The 15,663-nt window shown below is 37.2% G+C and overlaps 1 pseudogene across 1 annotated transcript; it reads left to right on the forward strand.

Moving 5' to 3' along the window:
- The first annotated feature begins 4,281 nt into the window (after positions 1-4,281).
- LOC307057479 (heterogeneous nuclear ribonucleoprotein D-like) lies at positions 4,282-5,293 on the forward strand (annotated as a pseudogene). The gene has a single exon. The product of its transcript is annotated as a heterogeneous nuclear ribonucleoprotein D-like (transcript).
- Positions 5,294-15,663: the final 10,370 nt, after the last annotated feature.

Genomic DNA, 15,663 nt, shown 5'->3' on the forward strand with positions numbered 1-15,663 from the left:
CAGTACATATATCAATCAGAGTGTGACTGGGAAAGCACAATTACCTCTGGATCTTTCAAGTAGAAGGAACACAGGGAATTGGTTTCATGGGTGATGAAACCAAGGCTAAGGAACTAAAAGGGATGATGTGGCAATCCAGAGATTGGCAAGAGCAGAAAGTGATAGCACCCCTCAGATAGGACATCAGGAAGAAGTGGCATGACCAGTGTCCTAAAGCCAGAATACAAAGATACAGCCACTGACAGAGACACCACAAGAAACGGGAGAGTGGGGCAGGGGGTGAGAAATAACTATGTTTCTTCTCTCTCATCCTGCTCTCTAATCTCCTGCTATTGCCTCCCTGGAAACCAGAGAGTGAGGGGGCATGGGAAATGTAGTTCCCAGTGAAGCAGAGCAGAGGAAAAGTGGAGAAATGGATTTGAGAGCTAACAGGCAACTAGCCAACAGTACTTATGGGGAAAACCATAGATCTAGCTTGCAGCAAAGGAGGAAATATTTACTAGATGGAAATCTCAAGTCACTTTGCCTCATTAAACTTTTAACAGCAATACTGTGACATAGTCAAAAATTTCCTACCATGGAAATAAAATTAATATACCAAACATTTTGCTAAACACTACATTCTCGTGAATAAGACAGTATTCTCAAGGAGTCCACAGCCTACAGGGACATAAACACAGAAGTAGTTACAGTAGAGTTGTGTAAGTGTTGTTGGGGAAAGTACTATAGAAACTCATGGGAGGTCATTTTGGCCAAGGTGGCTGTGCTACTTTGGATCCTTCAGAAAGCAGATACCAAGATGAGATTAGCCATGTACCGTAGGCAGAATAATAACCCCTCCCCCACCAACATACAAACATCCCAATCCCAGGAACCTGTGACTATGTTACCTTACATGGCAAAAGAGATTTTGCAGCTATGATTAAATTAATGATCTGGAGAGACTATCCTAGATTATCTGGGTGGGCCCAACATAATCAAAAGGATTTTATATGACAGAAGCAGAAGGGTCAATTCAGAGGTGTGGTCACTGAAACAGAAGCTGAAGTAATGTTGACCCGTGAAGCAAAAGAAGGCAGGTAGCTTCTAGAAACTGGAAAAGGCAGAAAATTCTCCTCTAGAGCCTGCAGAAGGAATGTAGCCCTGCCAAATCATTTTACAGTTCTGACCTCCAGAGCTGTAAGATAATAAACTTGTGGTGTTTGAAGTCATTACCACTTTGTGGTAATTTGTTAACAACAGTGATAAAAAAAATTGATATAGCATGTCTATAGTGCAAAATTTAAGGCATTCACTCTCAGGGTGAGGCTGTCAATATCTACTGGGATGGTTAATTTTTTGTGTCAATTTGACTGGGCCACAGTGTGCCCAGTTACATGATCAAACAGTATTCTGGGTCTTTCTGTGAAAGGATTTTTGAATGAAATTAACATCTAAGTCTGTAGACTGAAAAATCAGATTGTCCTCCTTGATGTGGGTGGGCCTCATCAGTTGAAGGCCTGAACAGAATAAAAAGGCTGATCCTCCCCTGAGAGAGAATCCCTCCTGCCTGACTGCCTTCACACTGGGATATCAGCTTTATCCTGCTTTTGGAGTTGAACTGAAACATCAGCTCATCCTAAATCTTCAGCCTGCCAGCCTTCGATTTGGAACTACACCACTACTTCTCCTGGGTCTCCAGCTTGCCTACTCACCTTGCAGATCTGGGATTTGTCAGCCTCTATAATCATGTGAGCCAATTCCTTATTTTAAAAATCCATCGGGGGGATGGAGATCAAGATGGCAGAATAGAAGGACATGGAGCTCACCTCCTCCAAAAATATATAAAAATAATCTATATGTGGAACAATTCTCATGGAATACTTACTGAACGCTGGCAGAAGATCTCATACAACCAAAGCTGCACGAAAGATCACCATGTAAACTGGGTAGGACAAAAGGGAGGAGGGGAAAGTAATTGGAATGGGACCTGCACCCCTCGGAGGGAGCTGTGAAAGGGAAAAAGTTCCCTCACCCTGGGAACCCCTTTCACCAGCTGGGAGGTCAGAGGGGACAGATAGGGAGTTTCAGAGGCTCAGAAGAGAGTGTAGCAGCCAGTTTGCAGCAGGCAGGAGAGAGAGAGACCAGGACAGACAGTCTTTGCCACCTCACTGCACTTCCCAGCCCAAGACATGCACCTGCTGAGGCTGAAATCTGAGCAGATTACTGCCATTCCTACAACGGGTCCGGGTATGCAACTTCAGTGGATTTACACCAGTGGCTTTGTGAGTGCAGCACCTGAGGGACATCCAAGCTGATTACCAGCATTCCCCAGCTGAGGCGGGTCTGGTGCCAGGAGCAGCAGGTTTTGTGGGTACACACAAGCAGAAGCAGGGCTGAAATCTGAGCTGATTACCAGCATTCCCACAGTGGAGGCAGGGCCGAGGGCAGTGCCAACAACAGTGTATTTTGTGAGCACATGCACTAGGTAACAGGTGATGGCTCAGAGTGCCCATCCCAGTGGACAGCCCCTGGAGAGGAATATGGAGCAGCTCCTTTCCCAGAGGGAATGCTCCAGTCCCACCTACCTCACAGTGCAGCTTAGAACTGGATCTGGGGGCTTCTACTCCAACAACTGGCAAGCAGACCCTGCTCTCCATAGGGCTGTGACAACCACAGAGCAAAGAGGAGGCCCTGCCCAACATCCAGTGCAAGCTCTGGTCATCACAACACCAATCATACCCATATCAAGGGGATGATGGCCAGCTAACTCTGAGGAAAGACATGGCAGGCATCCATACCAAAAAACAGCCCTCACACCAAAAATAATGGACTCATGGAAGCTACACAGGGATGCTCCCACATAAAAACAGCCCTTTGAGACCACAGTAGATAACTTTCCCCTAAATTCAGAGTCAAAGAAATACAAGTGAAAAAGCAGAGGAAACACTCCCAATTAAAAGAAGAGAAATCCCCTGAAAGAACAAACAATGAAACAGACCTCTCCAGCCTGCCAGACTCCACGTTCAAAAAGGAGGTAATAAAAATGCTGAAGGAATTAAGAAAGGCTGTCAATAGAAATGCAGATCACTGTAACAAGGAAATAGAAACTATAAAGAGGAGCCAATCAAAATTAGACAACTCAATTGTTGAGATGAAAACCAAACTAAAGGCAATAAAATACCAAACTAAATAATGCAGAGGAACGAATAAGTTATCTGGAAGATAGAATAATGGAAATCACCCAATCATAACAGCATGCAGAAAGACAAATGAAAAAAAAGAAAAGAAAAATAAAGAGACATATGAGACCTATGGGCTGATATAAAGGATGCCAAGCTGTGCATAATAGGGATCCCAGGAGGAGAAGAGAAAGGGGGATCTAAAATGTACTTGAAGAAATTATGGCTGAAAATTTCCCAAACCTAATGAAGCAGATGTCCAGGTAAAGGAAGCACAGAGGGTCCCAAACAAGATGAACCCAAACAGACCTATACCAAGACATATCATAATTAAAATGGCAAAAGTTAAAGATAGGATTCTAAAGGCGGCAAGAGAAAAACAAAGAGTTAGTTACAGAAGAACCCCCATAATGCTATTTGCTGATTTCTCTACAGAAACTTTGCAGGCCAGAAGGGAATAGCAAAATACATTCAAAGTCCCGAAATGGAAAAACCCACAACCTAGGATACTCTACCCAGCAAGATTATCCTTTAGAATAGAAGAAAAAATTAAAGAATTTCTCAGGCAAGCAAAAACTAAAAGAATACAGCAATACTAAATCTACCCTAAAAGAAATATTGAAAGGTTTTCTCTAAATAGAAAAGAAGCAAGAACCTAGGAAAGGGAAAATCAAAATAGGGAAAAGCAAGTTATGTAAAATGATTGTACACCACTTGAATAAGCCAGTACATAGATTAAAAAAAAATCAAACATTTTTGTGAAAGCAATTATAACTACAATGAATAGCAAAAGGATAAACATGAAAATGTAAAATAGGACATCAAAATCATAAAATAGGGGAATAAGAAAATGTAGATCTTTTAGAATGTGTTTGAGCTTATAGGACCACCAGGCTAAAGCAAGTAGACACAGTAATGAGTTAACATACTTGAAAACCAGTGTAACCACAAATCAAAAACATACAAAAGATTCACAAAAACCAAAAAGAACTCAAGTATAATATAAAAGAAAACCAGTTGCATCATTTGCAACCATTCTGTAAGTTTTCTCCTCGTTTTGTTTATGGTTTTCTTTGCTGTGTAAAAGCTTTTAAGTTTAATTAGGGTCCACTGCCATTTTAAATCCAGCTCCATACAATGCTCCACCACTGTTGCGGCCACGACTCAGACTGCGTGACCACACCCACCAGCCAACAATTCTGCCACCATGGAGAATATAAATCAGTACAGTAACGCAGAGGGATCCAAGATTAACGTGAGCAAGAATCAGCAGGATGACGGTAAAATGTTTATTGGAGGCTTGAGCTGGGATACAAGTTAAGAAAGATCTGACTGAATATTTGTCTCAATTTGGGGAAGCTGTAGACTACACAATTAAAACAGATCCAGTCACTGAAAGATCAGGAGGATCTGGATTTGTGCTTTTCAAAGATGCTGCTAGTGTTGATAAAGTTTTGGAAGTTAAAGAACACAAACTGGATGGCAAATTGCTAGACGCTAAAAAGGTCAAAGCTTTAAAAGGGAAGGAACCCTCCAAAAGTTTTTTTGTGGGTGGACTGAGCCCAGATACTTCTGAAGAACAAATTAAAGAATATTTTGGAGGCTTTGGAGAGATTGAAAATATTGAACTTCCCATGGATACAAAAGGAAATAAGAGGATTTTGTTTTATTACATATACAGACAAAGAGCCAGTTAAGAAATTGTTAGTAAGCAGTTATCATCAAATTGGTCCTGGGAAGTATGAAATCAAAGTTGCACATACAAGCAACAACAAAAAGGAGGAAGATGTGCTGTAGCTGGTGGGTGAGGTGGTGCTGGAGTCGTGACTGAGGTCAGGGCCAAAACTGGAACCAAGTAGTAATTATTATCAAGGATATGGAAATTACAATAGCACCTATGGTGGTGATCAAAACTATAGTGGCTATGGCTGCTATGATTAACTAGGAACTACGGATACAGACAAGGAGATGCAGACTACAGTGACCAAAAAAGCACTTATGGCAAAGCATCTCAAGAGGGTGGCAGTCACCAAAACAATTGCCAGCCATACTACAAGGGGACATTGAAGAAAACAGGAGGAGATTGCTTGCAGGATGACAGTGAAGATTGGTCTTCTGTTGATCTAAGATGATTATTCTATAAAAGACTTTCTAGTGTACAAGACACAACTGTGTCCAACTGTGTATAGCCGCCAAATTGTTTTAACTTTGTCTTCTGCTGTGTTATGACTCAATGTGGATTTGTGTTTATACAAATTTTATTTGTATGATTTCATGTTAAACCTCAAATAAATGCTTCCTTATGTGTTAAAAAAATAGATAATTTGAGCAGGCTGATCACTAGAAGTGAAACAGAATCTGTAATTTTAAAAACTCCCTGCAAACAAAAGTCCAGGACTGGATGGCTTCACTGGGGAATTCTACCAAACATACAAAGAAGAACTTATACTAATCCTTCTCAAATTCTTCCAAAAGATTGAAGAGGAGGGAACACTCCCGAACTCATTCTATGAAGCCACCATCACCCTAATACCAAAACCAGATAGAAACACTACCAAAAAGAAAATTACAGGCCAATATCTTTAATGAATATAGATGCAAAAATTCTCAACAAAATACTACCACACTGAATCCAACAACACATACAAAAGATCATACACCACGACCAAGTTGGATTCATCCCAGGGTCACAAGGATGGTTCAACATATGCAAATCAATCAGTGTGATAAAGAAATGACAAAACCACATGATCATCTCAATACATACAGAAAAAGCATTTGACAAAATTCAACATCCATTCATGACAGAAAAAAAATCTTACCAAAGTGGGTAGAGAGCGAACATATCTCAACATAATAAAAGCTATTTATGACAAACCTACAGCCAACATAACACTCAACAGTGAAAAGTTGAAAGTCTTCCCACTAAAATCTGGAGCAAGACAAGGATGCTAACTCTCATCACTTCTATTCAACATAGTATTGGAAGTCCTAGCCACAGCAATCAGATAAGAAAAAGAAATAAAACATATCCAAATTGGAAGGGAAGAGGCAAAATTGTCATTATATGCAGATGACATGATACTACACATAGAAAACCCTAAAGACTCCACACAAAAACTACTAAAACTGATAAACGAATTCAGCAAGGTAGCAGGATATAAGATTAACATACAGAAATCTGTTGCATTTCATTACACTAACAATGAACTATCAGAAAGGGAAAGCTAAAAAAAAAAAATCCCTTTTAAAATTGCATCAAAAAGCATAAAATACTTAGGAGTAAACCTGACCAAGGTGAAAGACTTAAACACTGAGCACTATAAAACACTAATAAAGGAAATTGAAGATGATTCAAAGAAATGGAAAGATATCCCATGTGCTTGGATTGGAAGAATACTGTTAAAATGGCCATACTACCCAAAGCAATCTACAGATTTAATGTGAACCCTATCAAATTACCCATGACATTTTTCACAGAACTAGAACAAATAATCCTAAAATTTATATGGAACCATAAAAGACCCAGAATTGCCAATGCAGTCCTGAGGAAAAGGAACAAAGCTGGAGGCATAACTCTCCCAGACTTCAGACAGCACTACAAAACTACAGTAATCAAAACAGCATGGTATTGGCACAAAAACAGACATATGGATCAATGGAACAGAATAGAGAGCCCAGAAATAAACCCACACACCTACGGTCAATTAATCTTTGACAAAAGAGGCAATGGTGTTGGGAAAGCTGGACAGCTGCACGTAAATAAATGAAATTAGTACACTCCCTCATACCATACACAAAAATAAACTCAAAATGGCTTAAAGACTTAAATATAAGACATGACACCATAAAACTCCTAGTAGAGAACATAGGCAAAACATTCACTGACATAAATCATAGCAATGTTTTCTTAGGTCAGTTTCCCAAGGCAAAAGAAATAAAAGTATAAACAAACAAATGGGACCTAGTCAAACATATGTTTTTGCACTGCAAAGGAAACCATAAACAAAATGAAAAGACAACCTACAGAATGGGAGAAAATATTTGCAAACGATGTGACCGACAAGGGCTTAACGTCCAAATATACAAAGAGCTCATACAGCTCAATATCAAAAAAGCAAATAACCCAATCAAAAAATTGACAGACGAGCTAAACAGACATTTCTCCAAAGAAGACATTCAGATGGCAGAGGCACATGAAAAGATGCTCCACATTTCTAATTATTAGAGAAATGCCAATCAAAACTACAATGAGGTATCACCTCACACCAGTCAGAATGGCCATAATTAAAAAGTCTACAGAAAACAAATGCTGGAGAGGGTGTAGAGAAAAATGAACCCTGCTACATTGTTGGTGGGAACGTAAATTGGTACAGCCACCATGGAGAATAGGATGGAGGTTCCTTAAAAAACTAAAAATAGAGGTACCATATGATCCAGCAATTCCACTCCTGGGCATATACCTGGAGAAAACTCTAATTTGAAAAGATACATGCACCCCAATGCACTATTTACAATAGCTAAGACATGGAAGCAACCTAAGTGTCCACTGACATGAATGGATAAAGAAGATGTGATATATATATATATAAAATCCATGTTGCTGCAAATGGCATTATTTCATTCTTTGTTATGGCTGAGTGGAATACTTTCTACTGTGTGTGTGTGTGTGTGTGTGTGGATTATCATACTAAGTGAAGTAAGTCAGAAAGAGAAAGACAAATATCATATGATGTCATGTATATGTGGAATCTAAAATATGATACAAATGAACTTATTTACAAAACAGAAACTCACACAGAAAACAAACTTATGGTTATCAAAGGGGGAAGTGGGATAAATTAGGAGTTGGGATTAACAGATACACATTACTGTATATAAAATAAACAACAAGGACCTACTGTATAGCACAGGGAACTATATTCAGTATCTTTTTTCTTTTTTTGCAGTATGTGGGCCTCTCACTGTTGTGGCCTCTCCCGTTGCGGAGCACAGGCTCCAGACGTGCAGGCTCAGCGGCCATGGCTCACGGGCCCAGCTGCTCTGTGGCACGTGGGATCTTCCCAGACCGGGGCACGAACCCGTGTCCCCTGCATCGGCAGGCGGACTCTCAACCGCTGCGCCACCAGGGAAGCCCCTATTCAACCCCTATTCAGTATCTTATAACCTATAATGGAAAAGAATCTGAAAAAGAACATGTGATTTTATCCATATATCTCTCTCTATATATATCAATATATATACCTACATATATATATATATATCACTTTGATGTACACCTGAAACTAACACAACATTGTATATCAACTATACTTGAAAAAAAAAAATCCACTGGTTCAGCTTCTCTGGAGAACCCTAACACAGTGGACCTGAGAGGCACTGTTTCCCAGCCTCCACAGTCCTGCTTTGCAGTACACATATTGACTCTCCACACAGATTTGAGAGCACCTCCTCTGTGGTTCCTGTGAGCTTCTGTTGCTGAGGGGAAATGAGAAGGTGGAGGTTAGTGGAATGAGCTACAGCCCCCACCACTACAGGTGATCTCAGTGCCTCCACTGGTACTCATCTCTTTTCTCTCCTCCACCTTGGCAAGTCTTTGTGGCTTGCTTGATGGAGTAACCCAAATATCCTTGAGGAGGGCTGGCCAATAAACATGAAAAGATTTGTGTTTCAGACTATTAGTCTACATATTACTGTCTCATTGGTTTTCATTTTTAAGTCTTAAAACAATCATTTCAAAATAATTTTTAAGGTAATATTAAATAAGAGTGTGCAAATAAAGAAAATCTACTAATTGAGGTAAATCCCAACTTATCACAGTCCAAACTACATATTCTTTTTGAGACAGCATATCTCTTTTGCTAATAAGGTAAAAACTATTAAGTTCTCTATGTCCTTGTAAGTTGGATCTCCTACAGGAGCAAGAATAATCATATAAAGGGCTGGAAAATCTGCCTCCATTGAATCAAATACCAGGCTGTCCCCAATTCAACAGGTTATATAAATAAATCTGTTTGAGAAAGAGCTTTCCTTGGCAAAACAAATTAGAATGTATGTTTTAGATTTGTCAAACCACACAAAGACATTATTAAGTATACTCAATTGAATAAATCTTTATTGAGCTCCCACGGGGTGCATGAATTTAGGATCTATAATTTACATAAGTAGAAAAGTGTTACTTTAGACCCTTAACAATTAAAAAAAAGCAAATTACAACTTCTCTATATATTTCAAGTGAATCATTTAATGTGAGTGAGGCTCAGTTTGATATTACCATAAGTATTAACACATGAAAATGGGAAAGTATAAACATTTTCCCTTCTATCAAAAACAGGTTTGATGCCAGGATAAACTAGCCTGTTGGTTTAACAATAGCTGATTAAAAAGGCTAGAGAATCTGGAAGTAAAAAACGTACTTGGAAGCAATGTCCTCTGAGGGCTCATTCCCCTGAGGGCAGCAAAATGCTGAAACATTTAACTGGCTCAAAAATTATACTGAGAGATCAAAAAGAAGAGTTAGTCACAGCTTGGGAAAAAATTTTGAGAACAGATGACACTAAATGTAGTTAGATTAATAATTCCAAAGTTTCCCTGGAGTTATAATAGCACTCTGAGCTAACCAAAGGGGCTATAACCTCATGCTCCTTTGAACAGAGTGGTTTTAAATGATAGATTCTCCAGTGCACCAACTGTACTTTCAAGTATAATTCTAGTATTTGTACCTAGCAATACAGAAGAAAAAGCAGCAGGGAGAAAGTGTCAAGTATATAGGACATAAAAGGGTTTGGCAGCCCTAGAATTCCCAGTTTGAATCTTTTTCATCAGGAAAATCCCATTCCGGCTCAGTCCAAGGTGACACTGGAGGTGGTGCTGTTGATGGCCTGTGACAAGCAGGAGGCAACAGTGAAAGTATTGAACTCTGGCTTTCTTCCTTCATCTGTTAAAGAAACTCAAAATAAGGCTGTTGGTACATAAATTCAATACATTAGTTTTATTTAGTAAAAGATAACTTTTAAAGAAATCATGTTAAATGTGTTTAAATTGTTTTTAGGTATTTTCACTTAAACATGCCTTTGATTCTGGTCATCCAAAAACAAGAAGAACAGCCAAATAAACTGACTTTTATCAGAATTATTTTGCCCATACATCATTTCTAGCCAATATAGAAAAATAAAATGTCTCTACGTTAATCAAAATATAAGCTGAGGATAAAGTAACACATGATGATATTCCGTTTGTCTTTACTCATTTTGTTTCGCAGAATGGAAATATTTTAGAAAGTCTATAATTAAACTACCAAAAACGTTTTCTTTTTAACTTTACCTTATAAGAAAATTATTAAGAATCTTAGTAACCAAACTGTCCCATTAAGCCAACAAAATGATGTGACTTTTTAATAGTATTAAAAAACATCTAAACAACAAAGATAGATCAGCTCACCTGTTTGAAGAAAACATGGGATAATAAACTGCTTGCTGATGGCCTGAAATTTTTTTGAAAAAATTATTTTAAAAAAGACCTCATATTAGAATGTAGATTTTTTTGGTGTAAACTATGTTAGAACTTAGGTTTAGAGCTATAAAACTCAATACACAGAAGTTAAAAGGAAAAAAATATATGTAAGGAAGCCCAATTCTTAGCTTCAACCTTAACTAATGAGAAGAATTAATTCTAGAGATAACCTTCAATTAGTCTGTGACTTAACATTTATTAGGCACTTACTAATTATAAGGAACTATACTATGCATTAAGGGGCTTAAAAAAGATTAAAAAGACACACACCTTATTTCCAAAATGCTAACGCATTAGTTATCTGTGATAATAATTATTGTAATACCAGCAACTAACACTCTTGTACTGCTTGGAAGTTTCTAAAATGTCTTAACATAAGTGCAGTAATTAACGTCCACAAAGATTAACTGATTTTTACAAGGTGACTTGGTTAGGAAATGACACAGCTGAGACTGAAGCCCAAGTCTTCTGACTTCTAATCTATTCTTCCCATTTGCTCATTGTCTCCACTTGTTTTTAGCATTGGTATTTTCTGGATTAGGCTACTGTATAGTTTTTTGATGAATAGACTGATGAAAGATTTGAATTTGGCAAGAAGGAAATATCACAAAACTTCTATAAAATACAAGACACAGATGTTTTATGCTATTTAGAAGTGACCAATATTACCTTTTCTCAGGATCTTGCTGCAAACAGAGCTGTACCAAGCTAAGGAAGGCAGGAGAGAATGTTTTGGAGGGCGGTGTTTGCAATCTGTCACTATTTACTGTGCGAGTTCCACTGGAGGAGACATGTACACTTTCTCCAATCCCAGAGTCTACACCTGATCGGGAATTTTTCATTCTGGATTCTGACTGAGGGAAAATACTGATATCCAATGGGCTATAAGGAGGACCTTTCAGTTTCTGTAACAACATCTAAAAGAAAAAAAAATTTCCTTCAGTCATTTTCAGGCAAAATATTAAAGCAATAACAACAACAATAAAGGTTCTAAGAGTCTACAGCAAAGATGTTTAAAAGAAATTATCTAGAATGTAAGGGATCTTATGAAAGGAAAGTAGTTCAGGGATTTTAGAAGCATTTACCTGAGTCCTGTGCATGTCTTGGAAAGGTACCTGCCCACTGGCCAATTCACATGCTGTAATCCCAACGCTGTAAATATCTGACTTTACATTATATCCATGTAAATCCTGTAGAACAATTAATTTGAAGCCCTTTACTGTAAATACCCTTTAAAAAGTTACATACATATACTTTTTTGATAAAGGGTGGTGAATAATAATGGAAAAAACTCATGAGAAATCAAGATATACCTAATATTTGGTATACATTTAAAAATTCCTAACATAATAATTTTGACAAGAAAGAATAAAAAAAAGTCTTGCAGTAGGCCTTTCATCAATCCAAATATAAGGGCACAACTGTCCTTTAGTCAAACTCAGAAGACACTTAAGACGCATAGACAACCCAATGCAATAGCCACACCTGACCTGTCTCAGTAGTTCTGGACTCAGCCACGGCTGCACTGATGTGCTGAACTGTGGGAAATCATACACAGCCCTATGCTTCTGTCCGTGCTTAACCAAACTATGCAGATGGGACAGGCCAGAGAGGGTCACTAGGCCATCACCAGAAATGAGGATATGGCTGGCTTTAATACTCCTAGAACAAAAAGAAACAATCCTAAATACTAAGAAATTGGCCAATGAAGAAAGGATAAAAATCTGGTCAGAATAAATCCATGTATTCCCTTGGAAATTAAATACTCCTTAGAAGTTATAATTTAAAGTTAAATGCAATATTATCCAATAAAAGATAGCCTCTCATGGTATTAACAAAATTTATAAAGATATGTTTAATGTAAAAATTTCCTTCATCAAATAAATTATAAAAGAGCCTTGTTTTTCATCCTAAACACGGAAACTGGAAACTAATAGAGCAGGATGGCCAATAGTCTGGTAAAGTATAATAAAACCTTGGTTAATTAGAATACTGTCTGCTAGAAATCCTCAGTTAACCAGAATGCTGCTAAGAAACAACAAACAGTAAGAAAAAAGCTTTGAGGTGAAATAAACAATAAGAAAACAAGCTTATTTAAAAGCAACTTAATTAAAAAGGAAAACAAATTCCCAATGTATCTTCGAACAGCACTGTTTTTAACATTTAGCCAATTACTTCTGCACCTACAGTTTGGCAACAAGAGAACTGATATTTAGTATGATAATCTCAAAGTGCTACAGAACACTTAAGAAATCAAAGGTTTAGTTACAATCTGTATATGATATAAACATGACATACAACTGAAAAGCAGATAAAGCAGCTCTTCATTTGCTTAAGGAAAAAACAAAACACAAGCGTTAACTAGGATCCCACTCTCCACAGCTTATACCCCAAACCGATAGGTTCTTGTAACCCTCATTATTGGGACTTGAGCCGTGCGAGGACAGGCATTCCATCCCAGCACGGAGCACAGCAGTTGGCACAGAGGAGGTGGTCTGAACATTTCTGGTAAATGAACTATAAAATGTAAGCATCTACTATACCTACTGGTCCCTTCCTCCCTCAATTTTCATTTGCAAGTTTCCTATCCTCCATTCTAATACTCAATTGCTCCTTCTTAAAATCTCCCTAAAAGACTTCTTCCTCTCAAATTCTTTCACTCTGTAAAATACAAATAAGTAAATACCTGTGAATGCAGCCATTTTGATGCAGATAGTTCAACCCTCTCACTGCTCCAAAGAGAATGTTTCTTATTAAAGTTTCACTCATTCCTTCAGGAAAGTAAGTCCTCAAGAGTTGACTTGCTGAACCTGAAAGAAACCCCTAAAATCTTTAGATGAACACTGAAAGTGATTTTGCTTCTAGCTATGTTTTAAATGTTCATATCAACCATAAACACACACACACATACACACACACGCTCGCATGCACACGCGTTACATTTTAGAGTCTAACCACTTTCTTATGCCAAAGTAATTTTCCTTCATCAATCTTTAAAAAGACTTTTCTAATGACATGCTAGAGATTAGGAAAGTGAATTAACAATATTCAATATTACTAAAAAAATACATACTGTGTGAGAACATATATATTTTAAATCCACAGGCAATTCACAAAAGCTATCCTAAAAATCAAAGCTCTAGAATCCATTCATTTATTTATTCAACACACCTACTGAACACTACTTGTGTTAGGTATTTTATGAGCACCTGGGGATACCAAAATGAAAAATACATACATGATCCTGCCCTCAAGAAGCTCAAATCCAGTGAAGGAGACAGGTACACACACAGATGTTTACAATACAGTGAAATAAGTTTACAATGCAGAGAAACAAGGATAGGGATGGTGTGCACAAGCAGAAAAACTACTTTTGCTTGAAGAATAACAGCAGCTCTCCACTGAGAAAGAGGAAGGAAACTGAAGGGAAAAAGACAGCTTGTTCAAAGGATTGACTTCTTGGAGAAGCAGTCAGTGGTGGTTTCAATGATCATGAGACCCATTCTACTTTTTTTTCTGAAGACTAAAATTCAACATGAACCAGATATAAAAATATATCATGAAATCTAGAATTAGCCATCAGATTTATAAATTAAAAGGAGTGAATCATAAATCTAAGATCACACTCATCCTTAATTATAGCATCCAGGCCAAACCATGAATTATTTTACCTAAAATGAGTTTTCTTACCATAGGCCATAAAAGGAGAAATAACCCAAAGCCAGCTGCCAACAGTGAAAACAGTCCAGTAAGTTGTAATATTGGGATGCCGGAAAAAGTGGGATAGAATCACTGCTTTCTAGTATAGAAACACAGAGACAAGACATTTAAAAACAACTTTTTTAGCTGATCCACGTTGTTATAAAGCAGAAACTAACACACCAGTGTAAAGAAATTATACTCCAATAAAGATGTTAAAAAAAAGGGAAAAGTAAATAACAATAAAGTGGATTTAAATAATAAAACAAAACAAAACAAAAAAAAACCAACCTTTTTCCTCATTATGAAGATAACAGCAGTAGTGGCAGCTTATTAGTACCAATAATGGAGCTTATTAGGACTACGCACTGTTCTTAGTGCTATCATGTCTTTAAATCTCACAACCACTACACAAAGCATGTGACGTTATAATTCCCATTTTACAGAAGAGGATACTTAGAAACAAGTTAGAAAACTTGTCCAAAAGCACATAATTAATGAAAGTAGGATGTGAACTTATTAGACAGTCTGACTCCAGAGGTCACAGTCAATAACTATACTGTGTTCTTATGATAGAAACATTTAAAAAATACATTAAAATATGAGTATAAAAGTCACTTCTAACATTAAATCATAGAACCACTGTTAACATTTCAGTATAATTTCTTCCAGTCTTCTTCTGTGCAATATACATGTGCACATATAAATAGTTAAAAAATTGGGATAATATCAAAACAAAATCCTTCCCCTCTTTATATCAAAAATGATTAGTGACAATTGAAATGGTATTATAATATTCCTGAAATGCAATCTGTTAAAATTTATCAATTCAGAAGCTAGTTTTACTTAGCTGGATGAAAAGGAAACTGTTTGCTTTTTGTTTTTTCTATTTCCCTATACGATTATTTGTGACTGGACTGACGAGGGGTATTTAAATAAATTCCAGACCAGTGTTCCAAATATGATATTCATTTGAAGGAACTTATAGTAGTTACCAAAGTTTGAATATATTTGCTCTTTCATGGATCTGGCTTCCAAGTATTCTTTCCAATTCTGTAATTGCATGTTTATTAGAAGAAAGAAATCTACCTTTCTCTAACAGAACTATTAATTTGTGAAAAAAAAATTCTTATAGGTGTAATCTCCTCAAATAGACATTAAATTAAATGTATCTTTTTTTTTTTTTTGTATTGTTACCTGTAAAGCTTTCAGGCGTTCTTCAGTGCAGTTTTCCAGATTTGTAATTTTTACAGTGACCAGTGTTCCTGTAGGAGTATGACGTGCAAGATGG

The sequence above is a fragment of the Hyperoodon ampullatus genome (assembly GCF_949752795.1).
Source record: "Hyperoodon ampullatus genome assembly, chromosome: 8".
Classification (NCBI taxonomy): Eukaryota; Metazoa; Chordata; class Mammalia; order Artiodactyla; family Ziphiidae; genus Hyperoodon; species Hyperoodon ampullatus.